Below are 18,478 nucleotides of genomic sequence, written 5' to 3'. Positions count from 1 at the left end.
TTATGTCATTCAAAATGACACCCAACATAGATATCGCTACTCCAAACACATCTCCCACAATTGCTCCAGCACTTTCCCCTCGCTTTACCCTCCTTTGAGGCCCTCCCTCTAAGAGCGCAAACTCTTCTGTATGATAAATCTTGGGAAAGATAATGGCTAGATAGCAAGTTCCATACCACTTCTCTGGCAACCTCACCTTCCGCAAACAAAATATACAGTAGGAATCACTTGCACCACGCTCTTCAGGAAATCTTTTGTGTAATATTCCAATGTGAAAGTGTGTTCACATGTAGTATGACCCACATACACATTTTCATAATACGTCTGTGGTCGGTGGAGGCATAACTTCCCTTTCTGCACTTCATCTAGAGCTATTGGACCATAACTCCCTCTTGACTTATGCTGCTTCTCTTCTTCCGTCCAATCTACTTTGCCTTGCCCTGAATCTCGCAACTGTTTTTGCTTCGTGTACCTATCTTCCACCTGTTCAATGAACTTCTTCTCCGTCTCAGATAATGAGCATGTCAAGTTGTGTCGGTGTGCATACGGTGTGTCTAGCTCTTGTGTGGGAATGAAAAAATATCCAAGTCTGTCCTCTGACTTATAATAATCCCACTTGTTCAAATGCTTGTAATTCGGGACTTCTGGTAACACAGCATCATATTTCGAAAAGAAATATTCAAAATGATTTCGCCCATAAAGTATACTAATCAGCAAACTACAGGATATTCCATATGTCAAGGGAAGGTGATGGTATCTAATGCCCTCATCTACTGAAGCTGGCAGTTGCATACACACATAACAGTCCTTCGCATCCATCGCATCAATGTATTCATACAATAGCTTTGCATATGCATTCTGCCCAAAGTTTCCCTTACACTACATAGCGTAACTTTTTGCGCTCCCCACTACAATGCAAAGTTTCCCTTAGACAGATCTGTATGTAGCCTGCGACTTTCTGCAGCCAGCAAAGCTTTCTCTCTTCGCTCTCTGTCTTCTTTCTGGCTAGGGGTGGTAGGTGTCGGTGTCCCCTCAGCCTTCTCTACCTGTTCGTGTGGTGCAAAATAAGAGACTAAAACTACTATAGCTATAAGGAGTATCACTCCTCCTAAAAGAGTGCCTACTATGCACTTGGCTCTACGATTCGGGTTTCCAGGCGCCATGGTCTCGGCACAAAGTAGTTCGCTCTCGGAAAGCACCCAAAAGTCTCTTTCTTTGTTATTTGAGTCTCTCGAACCACAGCTGGGAATCAGAAATCCGTTTCAGTTCTTCTTTTGCTTCAACAACAGCAGACAACCCTAACCCTTCTCCGCCCTCTGTGGAAAGTCCCTAAATTTGTTCTTCTTTCACTCGGCTCTAGGTTAGGTTAAACAGCTATTTACAAAGTCTTTAATAGTCTATGATGATACTGGGTCCAGTTGCCTGCAACACATAGTCTAAAAGTTCCATGCGGAGCACAACTGCGTCATAGGCTGGTATATCTGGACCAAATGTAGGAAAAATCAGTCTATCCAGGAGTAAATCACGTATCTTGCTTAGGTAAGGGGGATTGGGAATTGTGAGTGTCAGTACGCCTTCAATTTCAAGTCCAGGTACCAACAGTATCACTTCCAACTTAACGTTTGGGATCGTACTGGTCACAGCCACTGACCTCACCCTCCCGGACCTCAGTATACCTGGCATTTGTAAAAGGGTAGGTCCACTCTGGAGTGGCGTATCTTCGGCAAGGTACTCTTACCCTCCTTGACCTTCTCGGACCCCTTTGCTCTGATTCTTGTTCTCCCTCCTCCGGATCTGATTCCTCGGACACAGGAGCAAGATCTCTTTCGGAAGCCAATCTCACATTCATTCGCCTCCGTCTTTCGGGCCAATGAGCCTCTGCTCTTCTGGCTCTTCTGCTTCTCGTTTGCACACCCTGTTCCTCCCCACTGTCAGCCTCTTCTGCGCTCAGATCACCTTCGTCGCCACTTTCCCTTTCTGAGGCAGACTCAGTGTCACTGTCGTCGTGGTCACTTTCAGCTTGATTAGGGGAGTCCCCAACTTCCACTGGCACCCCCTCAGCTTGACTCGACCCCTCCTGTGGATCTTCTTCCTCTTCAGAATTTCTCTCTTCTAGAGGGGCTGTTCCTTCCAGGGGTGCTGGGACTCGTCGGGTATGAGAAGCATGGATCCAGTTTGGCAATCCACCACACTTCACAGCAGTAGTAGTCACTAGAATTACTTGGAAAGGTCCTCTCCAACGCACATCCAGGCAGCTCTTCCTGATGTGCTTCCGCACCAGGACCCAGTCACCAGGGCACAGCAGCCTGCACCTGAAGAGACACAGAACGGATGACATCAGAAAGTCCCCTGCAGTAATCAAGAATCAGGTCATCTGTGATATTCAGCAAAGCAGTTGTAGGAATAGATGGCGGTCTCATAGCCCTCCCCATCAGTACTTCATGAGGTGAGAGCCCTGTCCTCCTGTCTGGGGTACTACGCATACTCATTAGTACCAATGGCAATGCATCGGGCCACTTCAGGGATGTGGATGAGCACACATTTGCCATTCGGGCTTTGAGAGTTCCATTTATTTGCTTCACTATGCCAGAAGCCTCTGGGCGGTAGCTACAATGCAGTCTCTGGTCAATGTTCAGGGCAGAGCATCTTCACAACTTCGCTATTAAAGTGCTTTCCTCTGTCCGATTCCAAAGAGGTCGGAACCCCGAATCGTGGCACCAATTCCCTCAACAATAGTTTCGCTACTGTGAGTTTATCGCACCTACGAGTGGGATATGCCTCAACCCATCTAGAGAACACACACACAATCACTAAGACGTATTTGAGGCGGTTACACCTCGGCATCTCAATGAAATCCAGTTGCATCCTATAGAAAGGTCCTCCGGACCTCCTAATGTGACTCAATGTAACTGGTGTTCTTTTCCCAACATTCAGCTGCTGACAGGTTACACATCTCTGACATACTGCTTCCGCAGCCTGTCTAAATTTCGGATTGTACCATGTTTGCCTGAACACACGCATCATCGCATCCCTTCCCAGATGCACAGGAACATGTATCTGTCGTGCCATTGCACTCACCAACTCATTCGGCAACACAGTTCTTCCGTCGCCGAAACCCACATGTCCAACTCTCCTTTGACACAACCAGCCGATTCCCACACCCTTCTTTCATAGTCTGACGCCTGTCCTTGCATGTCTCTCAACTCTTCCCATGTGTCTGCCACCTCAAGCATCATGCTTAGTTCGGTTCTTTCCTTTGGTCCCTCAATTGTTTGTTCAGTAAAGGAGTATCCCTGCTCCGCACAATATCGTGCAACTTCATCAGCATAACGATTCCCCATTGTCACAAAATCTGTACCTTTGGTATGGGCTGTGCATTTTACCACGGCTATCTCTGCAGGACCTTGCAAGTCCTCCAGCAGTAACCTGATAAATTCGCCATTCCTGATTGGGGAGCCCGATGATGTCATGTAGCCCCTCTGAGACCACAATTGACCGAAGTCATGAACCACCCCAAACCCATATTGGCTTTCAGTGAATATGGTGATCCGAATCCCGTTGGCTGCCAGACAGGCATGCGTCAACGCAATTATCTCAGCCACCTGCGCGGAGTGTACTCTTTCCAGGCAGGCTGCTTCAATTATTCCAGAAATAGTACAGACAGCAAACGCTGCGCTCAACTGACCAGTATTGTCTCTTACACATGAGCCATCTACAAAGTAAATCTCATCGGGGTCCGTCAATGGCTCATCAACAATATCCGGTCTAGGTTTGGTGCATAGTTCAGTCACATCAAGACAATCATGGTCTTCCCAATCATCTTCTATATCGTTTGGTAATGGCAACAAGGTAGCAGGATTCAAGACAGAGCACCTCCTGAGAGTCACATTTTCCGCAGCAAGTATAACCTGCTTGTAGCGTGTGAGCCTATTATTGGTCAAGTGCTGTGTCTTGGTCCTGGTCATCAACAATTCCACAGAATGGGGTACATGCACTGTCAGTGGATATCCCATCACAATACTTTCACATCTTTCAATGCTGACACCTGTTGCAGCAACGGATTTGAGACATCCGGGCAACGCTGCGGCTACTGGATCTAAAGTAGCCGAGAAGTAAGCAACTGGTCTACGGACTCCTCCATGATCCTGCACTAGGACTGCCAAAGCACACCCCTCTCTCTCACTGCAGAACAATGCAAATGATTTGGTGTAATCAGGCATTCCCAGAGCCGGAGCGCGACACAAGTCCTCTCTCAGCTCGAGAAAGGCCATCATACAATCTGTGTCCCATGGTACCGGATCACTCACGTCCTTGTGCGTCAGTTTCTGCAATGGTTTCGCCTTCAGAGAAAAGTTAGCAATCCACTGTCGGCAGTAGCCAACCATGCCTAGGAACATCCTGACCTCTCTCTGGGTCGAAGGCACCGTCATTCTCATGATCGTCTCAATCCTGTCAGGCGACACTTTTCTCTTTCCCTTCTCTATTCTGTGACCCAGATACTGCACTTCAGATAGGCAGTACTGTAGCTTGTTGGGGGATACCTTGTGTCCATTCTCTGCCAAATGGTTCAGCAAGGCAATGGTGTCAATCCTACAAGCATCTTCGGTGTCTGACGCAACAAGGAGGTCGTCTATGTACTGCACAAGAACAGAGTTCTGCGGCAGTACCAGACTCTCAAGATTCCTTTTCAGCAACTGATTAAAGATCGATGGACTCTCTGTATACCCTTGGGGGATACGACACCATGTTAAGACGCGACTCTCTATTTTGAGCGCAAAAAGAAATTGGCTCTCCTCGTGCAATGGGATGGAAAAGAAAGCCTGACACAAATCAATCACAGAAAACCATTCAGCTTGGAACGGTCTCTGAAACAGTATCACTGATGGATTCGGTACCACTGGACAGCACGGAACAACTATGTTGTTAATCTTTCGTAAATCCTGCACAATCCTGAACTTCCCACTTGGCTTCTGCAACCCCATTATCGGAGAGTTACAGGGACTGCCCATGACCTCTTTTAGAATTCCCTGTCTAATCATGGACTCAATCAAGGGTCTTATCCCTGCAATTGTTTCCGGGGTCAACTTGTACTGGGGTGTTCTTGGGAATTCAGCATTCGGCCTTACTTGAATTCTGACTGGCTCTACTCCTTTAATCAATCCGATTTCCTCCCCTGTGAAGTCCCAGACCTCCGGTGAGACTGAATCTCTCAAGTCCCAAGGGAGTTCCTCCACCGTCAAAGCAGGGTACAGTTCAATGCACACATGCGTATTTGCAACTTTAAAGTCAGCATCGTCATCGTTAGTCTGTAGCTCCACTCCCTTTGGGGTACAATAGATGGTGCAATTGAGTTTACACAAAAGGTCTCTTCCTAACAGGCACACAGGACTGGAGTCACACACTACGAACTGGTGTCTATCTCTGAAACTTCCGATCTTCACAGGGACTGGCTCAGTCAGGGGGTTTGTCATTCTCCTGTTTGCGACTCCTACAACTTGGATGGTCTGTCCTGAAAGGGGTAAGTTAGGGACTACCGTAGATCGCACAGTAGAGCGAGAAGCACCAGTATCAACCAAAAAGGTGGTGGGATGTCCATCTACATCTGCCTCCACAAATGGTCCTCTCTGATCTACCTCCAGCACCACTCCCAGGGTACAGCCCTCCTCCCCATCCAGGTACCGTCCTGTCTCGGGGTCAAAGTAATAACACTCGTCCCCTTCGACTATGAAAGGCATCTGCTTGTAAACCTTGTTCCCTGCTGATATCTTCGGTGGCTGGGGAACCGGAGCCCTAGGGGCTGAAGTCCCCCCTTTCGTCGTCTGGTACTTTGTCACAGTCACCTTTCGTACTGGAGGGGCTTGGACTTCCTCCTCCTCCTCCTGTACCTGATTGTCTGGGTTATGGGGACACTCGCGTCTCCAATGCCCGACCTCGTTACATTGATGGCACTTGGTCGTCTTTTTCAGGGTCGCTATATCTATCCTTGGTCTCGGACCCTCCTCGTTGTCCCTCTTCTGTCCCCCCGACTTCCTCCCCAAAGTGCCATTTCCTAACTGACCCTGTCCTCCCGATTGCATCTGTACTAACATCAGTTTATCCTTAAGCTTTCTTGTCTTCGAGTCGATCTCGTCACTGCAATACCTCGCGTATCTCAGGATCTCATCCAGAGGCTTGTTTTGCCAACAAATTAAATGTTGCTGTATCATGAGACAAATATCAGGCCTCAGTCCCAAAACAAACTTGGACACAAACTGTCCCATATCCTTTGGGTCCATCACATCTAACCCACTGTACTGTTTAAAAATCTGCAATAGCCTCTCATAATATTCATGCACTGTCTCTTTTGGTTCCTGCCTAGTCCTGTCTATTTTCACCCAGTCAATGTCTTGCGGTGGCACCTTGGTTTTTAACCACGTGATCGCCTGCTCATACTTTGCCATCACCCTAGGCGACGGTCCATTGGTGGCAGTATCTCGCTCTGGCTCCGCTGTGGGCCATTCCACTCTGACCTTACATGCTATCCACAAATCACCTGGAACCACAATGTCAAACAGCGTGTTCAAATCAATCCACAGAACCTTGGAGATTTTAACGAACCTCTCTACCTGCTTGTACCATTCCACTGGACTCTCACGCAACTTTGGAAATGTGTTCGTAAAGGCAGCCAGATCTTCCCTACTCCAGGGTACATGTACATAACCCGCATGAGCCACCTCCCGCAAGGGGTACGCTTCTGTATGCATCAATCCTCCTCCCGGGGATGTCTCAATAGCACTTCGTCTAACCGTCTTCTTCTTTGACCACCTTTCTTCCCACTTCTCCAAACTTGACCACGTTCGGATTCCCACAATCAGTTCCCTGATGTGGGTTTTTAATCCGATCACCCTCTTTTCTTCCAGATCTTGGTCCGAGTACTGCAACCTATGGCCACCCTGTAGCGCTTTTGTCTTTGTCAAATCCACTGCATACTTATTCGCTAGTTCAGAGAGTTTCTCATGGGCTGTCCTAGCTCTCCGGGTAACATCTTTAGCCACAAACAACAGCTTGTCTGGTTCATAGAGTTCTATTCTTTCTAGTGGCAATGTACTTCCACTATTTCCTCCACTTCTGATTTCAGCCTCAGCACATCTATCCTTCTTGCCTTAATTGCAGCCCTCAATGTACCTTGACTAGAAGTCCCATTAGAGTCCCTCCCGCCACAGTCCTGACTCTTTCGTCTGTTTTCTTCAGGTGTGTTAGGGGGAACCCTTCTGTTTTCCCAACCTTCTCGACCCCACTCCTGTCTGCCGTCTCTGGAGGTGTGGTGGGATGTCCCCCTATTCTCTATACTTCCGCGTTCCCATTCCTGCCTGCTTTCACTAGGTGCGCAGTGGGACACCCTCCTACTTTCCTGGCTTCCAGACCCAAATTCATTCGCTGATCTATTGCTCTGAGTGTCCACAATGGTCTCCCAAGTTCTCAAATCTGGCCTTAATTCTCTCATCGACCTCGGCCTCAGTCCCCTCAGATCCATTGGTCCCCTCCAACCCCCCTGCTCTTCCGAGGAGTCTGCCGATGCTGCCAGAGGAGTGCTTCTTTCTACAGGCTTTGGCAACTGCCTCCACCCATCCGCCACGTTACTCCTGTCCTCACTGACACATCTCTCGCTCTCTCTTTGTGGCAGACTCTCGTATTGTTTCTGTTCTGGATTGTACACGGATACTATGGGACCTATAGTAACTGGTACCGTAAGAGCATCTGGCAGTTTCTGAGAGTTAACGCCCTCTTCTACCCGAACTTTTTGTACTGTAAACCTTCCCACTACTCTCGCCACTGGGGAAGGTGGAGGTGCCTTTTCTCCCTCTACTGGGCAAAACATGTCCCCTAAGGTACGCGACTCACTCACCATTTTAACTCCACCATCCCCGTGGTCTTCCCAGTTCTTGGCTGATGTTGGCGTTCCCTCCAACTCAGGATTGTAAGGAGGTGGTCTCTCTGACAACAGCCTCTCTATCAGGCTGTCGTCTGTCTCACTGTCCTCATCCTCCGTACTTTTCCTCTGTGCATCTCCCGTATTTACCAACAACGGGTACAACCTATCTCCTTCAATGGTCTGTACCCTCCACCTCTTGGCCAATGCATCCCATCTCGCATCTTGAACCGCCCTAACTGATCGTTTCACTCTTTCTTGTCTCCTATCTCTGTTCCGTTCATGGGCTGCCCTGATCCATGCATTTAGTGCTTCGAACTGTGTTGGTCTGGGCAAAGGTCGCAACGCAGCCATAATCGCTTTCAGCTGATACAACACCTCTAGTCTAAACGTTCCATATTTAGGAAATGTCAATTCTTCGTTTCCGTCCGTCATCTTACACCAAGTACCAAGCCACAATATGGTGTGTAACCAAACATTCGTTGCCATATAATAAGCTGGAGTATCCTCGGGTGGAGCCTCCTCCCCACCCCGAGGTTCTATCTTGTTGTCGCCTTTGAAACATTTCCGCAACACTTTAAAACATTTCATGATGAAATTCCACAACGTTTCCTTGTTTACAGCACTCGTTTACTTCCTGATGACAATCTACCAATCCCAGCGCGGCTTCTCACTAACCGCCCTATCCCAGTGCGGCTCCACGCTAGCGGACCAATCCCAGCGCGGCTCTTTCTGACGTCACTCGCCTCCGTTTCGCAGCAGTTCCCCTCCTCTCTCCGTTCGTCTCACGGTCTCGCATGCGTCCCAATCATACACTGAAAATGGTTACTTTCGCCCAAGCAACCACCTCCCTGACTGTACGTCCACAGTCCAACTGTAATTGTCACCAAACTGGCAAATGTCTGTCCGCGAACGACCGGACAATCGCCTCAGCTGATAGGTTACAAACTCACGGCAACTTCCGACCAGCGTCCGTTACCCACGCACTCACACACTCGTTCCCCCTATCTCGGTCCTGCGGGCGATCAATGGTACCTCATGACCCCCTTACAATGGTCGACAATTACTTTGAGTGTTCGATACACCCGAACCACTTAAACTCCCCTCGAGCTTAAGATTTTCTCGGGTTGCGCACGCTCACAACCTGTTCTCTTTCACACTACAGGCACTCAACTCCGCAAGACACCACAAAACCGCAACACAACATAACCGCAATCTAACAACGCATGACCCTTTTCATACTCACTCTCCTCCGACCTGCTGCTTTCCGCCGCACTGTCACTCTTCGTCAGTTTCCATGGAACGCCGTCCGTCTGCAGCTTTCTGGACACTCTTCATTGCTTCTCTATGGGCCTCGGGGAAATCTCAACCTACTTCTAGATTACCCTCACTCCAGAAGATAAACCATCCTACTCTGCTACCAACTGGAAAGGCGGGATTTTACCTCTAGAGTCTGCTTACCATTCTCCAGAATCCCGTCACAGGTCGACTAGACCTTTTTACCTGTCATAGAGTGAATTAGGCAATCTTGTCTATGGAATCAACAACAGTTTTAGAAATCCCAACAGCTTCCCCCAAGAACCACTGACCAAAACTAAGTTTGAAGATTTATTACGTAACCAAAAACAACTGAAGATAAAAGCACCTCAGCAAGAGGTTCAAAAGATACACTGGTACTAATACAAACATAATTCTACGGAAAAGTCTCAAGCGACTGATGAATAATACGAGAATCAATTCCAGAATCATCAGACTAAACAAAATTGCTATAACCTGGGTTCTAGTACTCATTGGGATAATAGACATAAGTTCAAATTAGACTGTCCCTACTCTATACTAGGTGACATCCCTACTTAACAACAATTCAAACTAATCAAAAGGTGTCAGCTGTGGTGACTTCCCAAAGAAGTTCGCCCACATTCTCTCTTAACTAGAGACTCCTTCTTCACAGCTAAGCTCCTTGACCATCCAACCGCTCTCCCTAGCTCCTCAGCCCATCTGCTCTGCCTCCACCCTCGGGGTGCTGTCCCTAATACGAAACCCCAAAATGTGAACGACATGCCTTTCGGTACGCCCTCTCGAAGGTGTTGGTTACAAGAAGTTTTCCACTATGGCATTCTTCCATCTTTGTCCGTTAAACGTCCTTGGGTCTCAGACTCTCTGTCGCTTCAAGTTGTATCTTCAAATTCCTGGTCTACTCCTCCATGTCTGAGTCTAGCATTTCTAACTCTCATACACAATGGGCCCTTCTACTCTACTGTCTACTTGATGGTGCACCTGCAAAGGAATACATACAATTCGGCTCACATTCTATAAATGTTGCAAAGTTTTCTAAAGGCATCTTTTATAAAAACATTTCCACATCTAAATACTAAGCAAAACTTTCGAACAGGCCTGCATCAATTCTATGAACTAGGCCTCAGCTTGATTTAAAGGCCTAACATTTCACATTAGCAATCCCTTGTTTCACTAGGCCTCCAACCTTAACAGCAAATGCATTTTCTACTTTAGGCTAGCTGTTCAAATATAAAGACATAGTTAAATTCAATAAGCAGATCTAAATGCACAATAGTGCTCATTTAAACGCACTTCTCATAAGTGAAAGATTTCATTTTAACGACATTTCTAGGTTATACAGCAAGTGTGGATGCCATTCATAACCTTGGCTCTTCAGACTTCTAATACCAGTTACTCTAGTTCTCCATCCCACATTGCATCTAAACATGATTAAAAGTCCTCTATATATACGGGTGCTGACTACTTGTACATATGATGCACCCCTACAAATTTCACTGTAAATGGCGCTCTCTCACCATTGCACACTACCCTACGCCACTCTACGCCTTGGCAGTCTACGCTATGCCACTGTACTCTAAATCACTGCATTCTACATCAATGCATCCTACACCACTTTATTCAAAACTAATGCACCCAAAGCCACTGCACCTACGCCAACTACTTTGCATCACCGCACTATACGCCACTATACTCTACAACATTCTACTCTATGACACTGCATGCTACGTCACTATACACCATTGCACCCTACCTCATTGCACTCTAAGCCACTCTATTCTGCTCTGCACCACTGGACTCTATGTCACTGTTCTCTGCACCACTCTACTCTTCACTACTCTACAACCCTGAACTCCAAGACCCTGCACTCTGACACTCTTCTATGCCACTGTACTCTATGCCACTGCACTGTATGTCACTGCAATCTAATCTGCACCACTCAACACTATACCATCCTACTGCACTTAACACCACTGCACTCTACACCACTACACTCTACGCCACTGCACTCTTTCACACTGCAGTGTATGCCACTCTTCTCTATACCTCTGCAATCTACCCAGTACTACTCCACTCTATGTCACTGCACTCTTCTCTGCACCACTCAACTCTACTGCACTCTACACCACTGCAATCTACACCACTACACTCTACATTACTGCACTGTATGCCACTCTACTTTACACCTCTGCACTTTACCCAGTACTACACCACTCTACCCTGCACTATTACACTCTATGCCACTTCACTCTACGCCACTCTATACTCCCCTCTGCGCCACTACATTCTATGTCATTGCACTCTGCATTGCTCTGTTCTATGCCACTACACTCTACACTACTCTACATCACTGCACTCTACGCCAATGCACTCTACACCACTATACTCAAAACAAATGCACTCTAAGCCACTGTACTCTATACCAATGTACTCAGCCACTGTTATATATGCCATTTCACGCTAGGCCACTCTACTACACTCCACAACACTGCACTCCACGATACACCACTCTATGATTCTCTACTACATTAAACTCTGCTCCACTGGCACTCTACTCCACTCTGTGCCACTCCACTCCGTGCCACTTTAGTTCATTCTAGTCTATGACACACTACTCCACTCTGCCTCACTCAACTCTGTGCCACTCCACTCTATCACAATCTCCTCCGCTACATGCCACTGTACTCTACAACACTCTACGCCACTTCACTCTGCTCTACACCACGAAACACTATGCTACAACAGTCTACTCAACCACTACACTGTACTCCACTCCACGCCACTCAACTCTACTACGCCCTTCCACTCTACGACACTCTACTCCCTCCATAACACTGTACAATACTCCATGACACTCCACTCCTCTCCAAGCCACTCAACTCTACGGTGCGCCATGCCACTCCATAACACTCCACTGTACTCCACTTTATGACACTCCACTCCAAGGCAATCTCCTTTACCCCACTAACTTTTAGCCGTGCTGAACAACATCCACTCCGGGGAACAACACTGCTAAAAGAATTTTCCAAAGTCGATAGCGCTTGCATAGGCAAGACCTATTGCTTTGCCAGTGCTTGTTAATCTTCAGTTTCCAATTCAAAATATGGCGGTATATTGTCCCCTGTGTCCCCACTGTAAAATTTGGGGGAATAAATCCCTCTTCCGCCATGGACGTTATGCACATAACTAGGGCTGGGCGTAGTTTGCGAAGTAGCGCTTCGTGAAGCTACGCAAAGTGCACTTCGCACTACGCGAGCTACGCGTAGCACTACGCAAACTGCGTAGTAGCATGTTCACACTGTGCAAGATGCCGTTTTCAATGATTGCACAGTGCGGACAAGCATCCGGCACTGTGCAATCATTGAAAACGGCATCTTGCACAGTGTGAGCTGTAGTTTTCTGCCGCTCAAGGAGATTTTTCCTCGAGCGGCAGCTTTCTCAACGCGGACTGGTAGTTTCTCATCGCGAGCGGTTGCGAGCATACGCGACCACTCGCAATGAGAAACCAGACATCCCCGCGTTGAGACTCTCGCAGGGAGGCTTATTTTCCACGCTCGCGATCGGCAACTTGATGTTGCTGATCGCGAACGAGGAAAAAGTCTCGCCAGGTTGTCATTTTGCATGCTCGCGGTCGCCACCTTGACACTGAGGACCGCGAGCAAGCAAAAAATGACCGCTGCACTACGCTACGCGTGTTCGCACTGTGCTACGTGCAGTTCGCATAGTGCGAAGTTGCGCAAACTTCACAAACTACGCGAGCGTAGCATAGTGCTTTGCCCAGGCCTACACACTACCCCTTGTACACGTCACTGATACCCCAAGGACCCTTCTCTGTCCTAATACCTGCACTGCTATCATCTGGACTCTGCATTCACCTCCCCATGCCCTGAAGTGCTCCTTTCTGGACCCTCTGTTGCTGTTCCCTCAGAACAATGTGCCTATTCCCATGAACTCTGCACTGCATCCTGGGGCCTAAACTGCTTCCCATGGATGCTTTTAGTTACCTTAACATCTCATATCCAAGGTTCTTATTGAAAATGTCATCACAAAAATTATTATAATCAGCTTATCGAAAATATCAGGGGCAGCGAATAGTTAATCAAATAATCAAATAATATTTTGTAATTACTATCAATACGAAAGAAGGTTCAGTGAAGTTTGACATAATGGGTCTGCTGAGATAGATTTTAGATTGATGTTTTTTCTTGTCAGGTTAAGGAAACAATCCTATATGATGACTTGATATTACTGTAAAATGTATTTTGGAAGATTCAAATGAAAGAACCTGTTTGAGTGATTTTGAGCTCCCAATGTTTTCCAAGCATCTTTAAACTTTTCGTTAAAAGGTTTGTGAAATAGTTTAACAGAATGTTCATTAACTTAAATGTCACATGTACTAAAAAGAATAAGATAGACACCATTAACAATTGACGTTTACCAAGATGAATTTCAGAAACCATATATATTTAAAAATATCTTAATTTTACCTTACATTTATTTTAATGATACGAGGCTTTGACATAATATGAATTAATAGAAAGATCAAAATTGATCAAGTGAGAGAGAAAAAAAGAGAAGCCTTTAGCTTAGCTGGTTGCACATGCAATTATGGTCTTTGTTTTGCCTTTAGCCTTCAAAAAAGTGACAATGGTCACAAAACACGTGTTGGCATGGGCATAAAGGTAAAATTAATCGATCAGATATTGAAGACATTTAAATAAGAAATAATGGATTGTATAATGGTGTATTGAACTTTCATTGGATTAGGAATAAACTCAACAGTGGAATGATATTTGCTTTGTGTGGGAAATGTAATTTAAAACGAAAACAAACATTGATTTGTAACAAACAACACAGGTGCCCCTGAATATAAAACTTACAAATAATACAAGTGGAATCGCATTGAGAGTGTAGTGATGCTAACAGGGGTGCACCGGCGCTGGGCTCATATTCAATGTACCTGCTTTTTATCTCAAATGTGGGATAAAGCTGACAAACACTGGGTTGGTTGCTACTCTACTTTAATCCTGCCCCCTCCCTCCCCCTCCCCACCCCCGCCCGCTCAGTGTTTAATTTGTAAAACAATAAATGCCGGTGCCCATCGTTTTGCTCAGAGGCCAGTGGCCGTCCCTGTGTAGTCTTGATTCCACCTCGTCCCTCATTGATCCACCACCAGGCACTCCCTGACCCTTTATCTCACCCTGCAGGTTCTTTTCAATCCTTGCTTTCTCATTGTTTTTCATCTTTCTCCTCCTGCTCCTTTCCCTCCAAAGTGTTTTTCTCTCTAGCTCTGGGTGAAAGTCTGATGAGGAAAAGTAAATGGCGGTCCCCAAAAATTAGTGCAGATGGGCCACACCTGCAACCCCAGGTTAAATTAAGCACTGGACTAAACTCTGTGCTGCACACAAACCCTTCAGATCCTGTAATGCCACTTCCCTACCACCACGCCCTGTCGTGCCACTCCAGGCGCTGCACTCCTGTCCACACTGAGACCCTGCACTGCTGTCTCCACCTTTCATGCTGCATTATTCCCCAGACCCTGTGGTGCATGCCACCACTGGATCCTGCCCTGCTCCTTGAGATCTTGACAATGTGCTCCTTCCCATGCCCTGGCTTCTTTGCTCCCTCTCTACCGCCTTGATTCATTCATTATCCTCCTACCAACTGCTCCCGTGGACCCTTTGCTATCACCACCCTCACCCTTGACCCTGAGCTTCCTACATGAGGCCTCATTAAAAGTAGCACGTTTTTGGTGTGGGGATATCAGGGGCTGAAATCTACAAAGCCAGCAGGAATCCTTGAACTAAATAAGCGGCATTACAAGTTATGAACCCTGCAATGGGGAATAACATTCGTAACCGGGAATACTAAATCGTTTTCCACATGTCATTTTGATTCTGGGGCTCTTTAATGGGCCCTTTATATGACTTATTATAATGGTCCCTTTATTGCAGCCATTTGCCACCTGTTTGAGTAGGTGGTGAAAGGAGACATGCGCAGTGCTGCGAGTCAGGCCGCAGGTGGGAAAGTGGGAGGGGTAAGTGTACAGCAAGCCAGAGTGATGTGGGAAGCCCTATTATCTGCTCAGTGCAACATACCTGCCAACCTGAACAGAAATTTCACTGTGTGAGGAGGAGGCGGGCCGTGAAGGGGGTTCATGCCAAGAAGTACCTAAGAGACATTTTTGCCACCATCCGTCCCCCAATCCCTCCCTCCCAAAACAAAAAAGCTTGCTAGGGCAGGTGCTGCAGGCCTGGGGTGTTTTCACACCCCTTAATGGACGGATCACTGACATAATATCGAATACAAAAATATAGAATTACCAAAATATCGATGAAAAAATATAGAATGCAAAAATATTGAATTCCTATCTACAAACAGGTAAGTACAAAAATATCGAATCAAAAATATTGTTGTAAAAAATATAGTTAGTCAAAATATCGAATTTTTTTAAATGTCTTAAAAGTAATTTAAAATTAATGAAATAATAATTATAATTAACTAAAACATACTTAAAAATACTTAAATAACCTTACAATTTTTTACAATTATTAAATAATTAATTTAAGTTATACAGAAAACCATACAATTTTATTTTTTAATACATATATATATATACATATATATATATTAACGTAATATTAATACAAAATATACAATATTTTTACCGTAGGATAGCAGGATGGTAAAATTTACTATTACCACTCCAGTGAGTGCAACAGTAGGGAAAGCATTGGATAGCGTAGGGGTAAAAATTACTATTCCCACTCCAGAGAGTGCAACAGTAGGGAAAGCATTGGTTAGCGTAGGGGTACAAATTACTATTCCCACTCCAGAGAGTGCAACAGTAGGGAAAGCGTTGGATAGCGTAGGGGTAAAAATGACTATTCCCACTCAGAGAGTGCAACAGTAGGGAAGGCGTTGGATAGCTTAGGGGTAAAAATTACTATTCCCACTCCAGAGAGTGCAACAGTAGGGAAAGCGTTGGATAGCGTAGGGGTAAAATTACTATTCCCACTCCAGAGAGTGCAACAGTAGGGAAAGCATTGGATAGCCTAGGGGTAAAAATTACTATTCCCACTCTAGTGAGTTTAACAGTAGGGAAAGTAATGATTTAATATATTAATAAAAATAAATTAAATATCAATACCAATAAAAAAGAATTAAAATTAATTACCAATGTATTATGTAATATTTAATCAAATAGAAATACAAATAAATATTAGTTATTAAATTAATTACCTATTCATAATTAATTAACAACTAATTTATTTCCAATACCAAAAACGAATTAATAATAAATAGTAATACCAAATAATAATTAATTAACAGTAAAAAATTATCAATACACAAAAAGTATTTTTAATATGTAATTAATTACAATTAAATTACTTCACACCCTTTTCCCCTATAAGCCCACAATCTGCTACAGAAAATAAATTAATACAATTATCGTAATTATCAATTAATGAATTAATACAAATTAATTACCAATTAATAAAAATGAATTACCAATTAACAATTAATTAACAATAAATTAAAAATCAATACCAATAAATAAATACAAATTATTTACTTAATCACAATTAAATTACTTCCCACCCTATTTCCCCTATAAACCCACAACCCACTACGGAAAATAAAATAATAAAATTAACATACTTATCAATTAATCAATTAATAAAAATTAATTACCAATTAAAAAATAATTAATAATTAATTCAAAATGCAAACCAATAAATAAATAAAAATATTTAATTAATTACAATTAAATTACTTCCCACCCTATTCCCCTGTAAACCCACAAGCCGCTACAGAACTAAAACGCAAAATTAAATTAAAAATAATTAGTCATTTCTAAAAATTAATATTTAATTTAATATATTTAAATTACTTCCCACCCTATTCCCCTATAAACCCACAACCCTCAACAGAATTAAATTACGCAAAAATTAAATAACATAAAATTCATTACTTAAAACCCTGGGCGGAGAACTACGCTCCGTTCGCGGAGTTTGCGAATTTTCGGCAACTTCGCACTTCATGGCGAGCGCGAAGTTGTCGACTACTTCGCAATCTACAGCGTAGCGTAGTAGTTTTTCTTCCTCGCGCGCTCAATAGCATTCTCGCGTGCGCGGTAATGACTTACCGTGGTTCTGCGTTCGCTTTCTCGCTTTTCTCTCCCGGTCGCGTTCGCTACGATGTTTGGAATCCGGACGCACAATCCCATGCGACTTTGAGAACGCGATTACGTCATTCGGACGCGTGAACATGTCATTGGGACGTGCGATCCTCCTTGCAGTGCCATGCTGGTAGGATCGCGTTTCCGAACACGCAGAAACTGCAATCTGGCACAGAATATCTCCCGACCATGTTAAAATCTTCTCAAAAATGTTCATTTAACCCCTCAGATTGTGATTTGGCTGTATTTTTTTGGGCTAGGAGTCCTCTTTTTGTTTCTACTCTTTTTTTCAAGAGAAAGGAAGTGCCCCTGAGTCTCCAACTTCCTGTTCCTGTCCACCAGGCTCCTCCCAGTGCTTTGTCCATGTGGTGTTCACTTTCATTTGGAATTGGAGGTGGAAGGATCACTCTTTGTGTATGTCTGCTGCATCATAGCATTTAATTGGATTTATTGAGGAATTTTGGATTTGAACTTTTCTTTTACAAGTAAGTTTGAGAATTGAGAATTGGTGTACTGTAAATGTTTGTTTGGTTTGGGGGTTTTTTAACTACAGTTTTCTTTGCTTCTCAACCTTTCTTAAAAATTATTATTGAGGGAGGCCTGTACTTTCATGAGGGGCCAAGTTGTATGTGTTTGAAATTTCATCCAGTAGGCCTAGAAGTACCCAAGGGTCCACCCATGTTTCTGTTGTGTCTGATAAACATCATGGATGGCATTGGATTTAATTGCATACTCTGTTGTAGTGGAATGTAATTTATTTTTAGTAAAATTAGGTAACCCTAGTAGTTCATGTAGTTAGTGTAGGCCTGCTTGAGTTCATTTACTTTCTGTGGGTGGCTTGGCCAGGTGGTGGTGGCCATTTTGTGTTTGTAGCCACTGTGTTTTTGCCATAGGCCTCCAAGCTTGTGGCCTACTCTGCCAGTAGGCCCAAGGGTACTACTACAGTCCTCATCATGGGTGCATGAAAGTTGTTCAACTGTTATAGGGGTGTTTAAGTTGTAAGTGTAACATGATGTAGGTCATGGATGGCTTTGGATTAATTAGCAAAATGTGTTTTTGGTGTTGAATTGCAGGTTTTGGGTGTGTGTTGA

Source organism: Lissotriton helveticus, chromosome 3_1 (genome assembly GCF_964261635.1).
Source record: "Lissotriton helveticus chromosome 3_1, aLisHel1.1, whole genome shotgun sequence".
Classification (NCBI taxonomy): domain Eukaryota; kingdom Metazoa; phylum Chordata; class Amphibia; order Caudata; family Salamandridae; genus Lissotriton; species Lissotriton helveticus.
Note: the sequence above shows the minus strand (reverse complement) of the source record.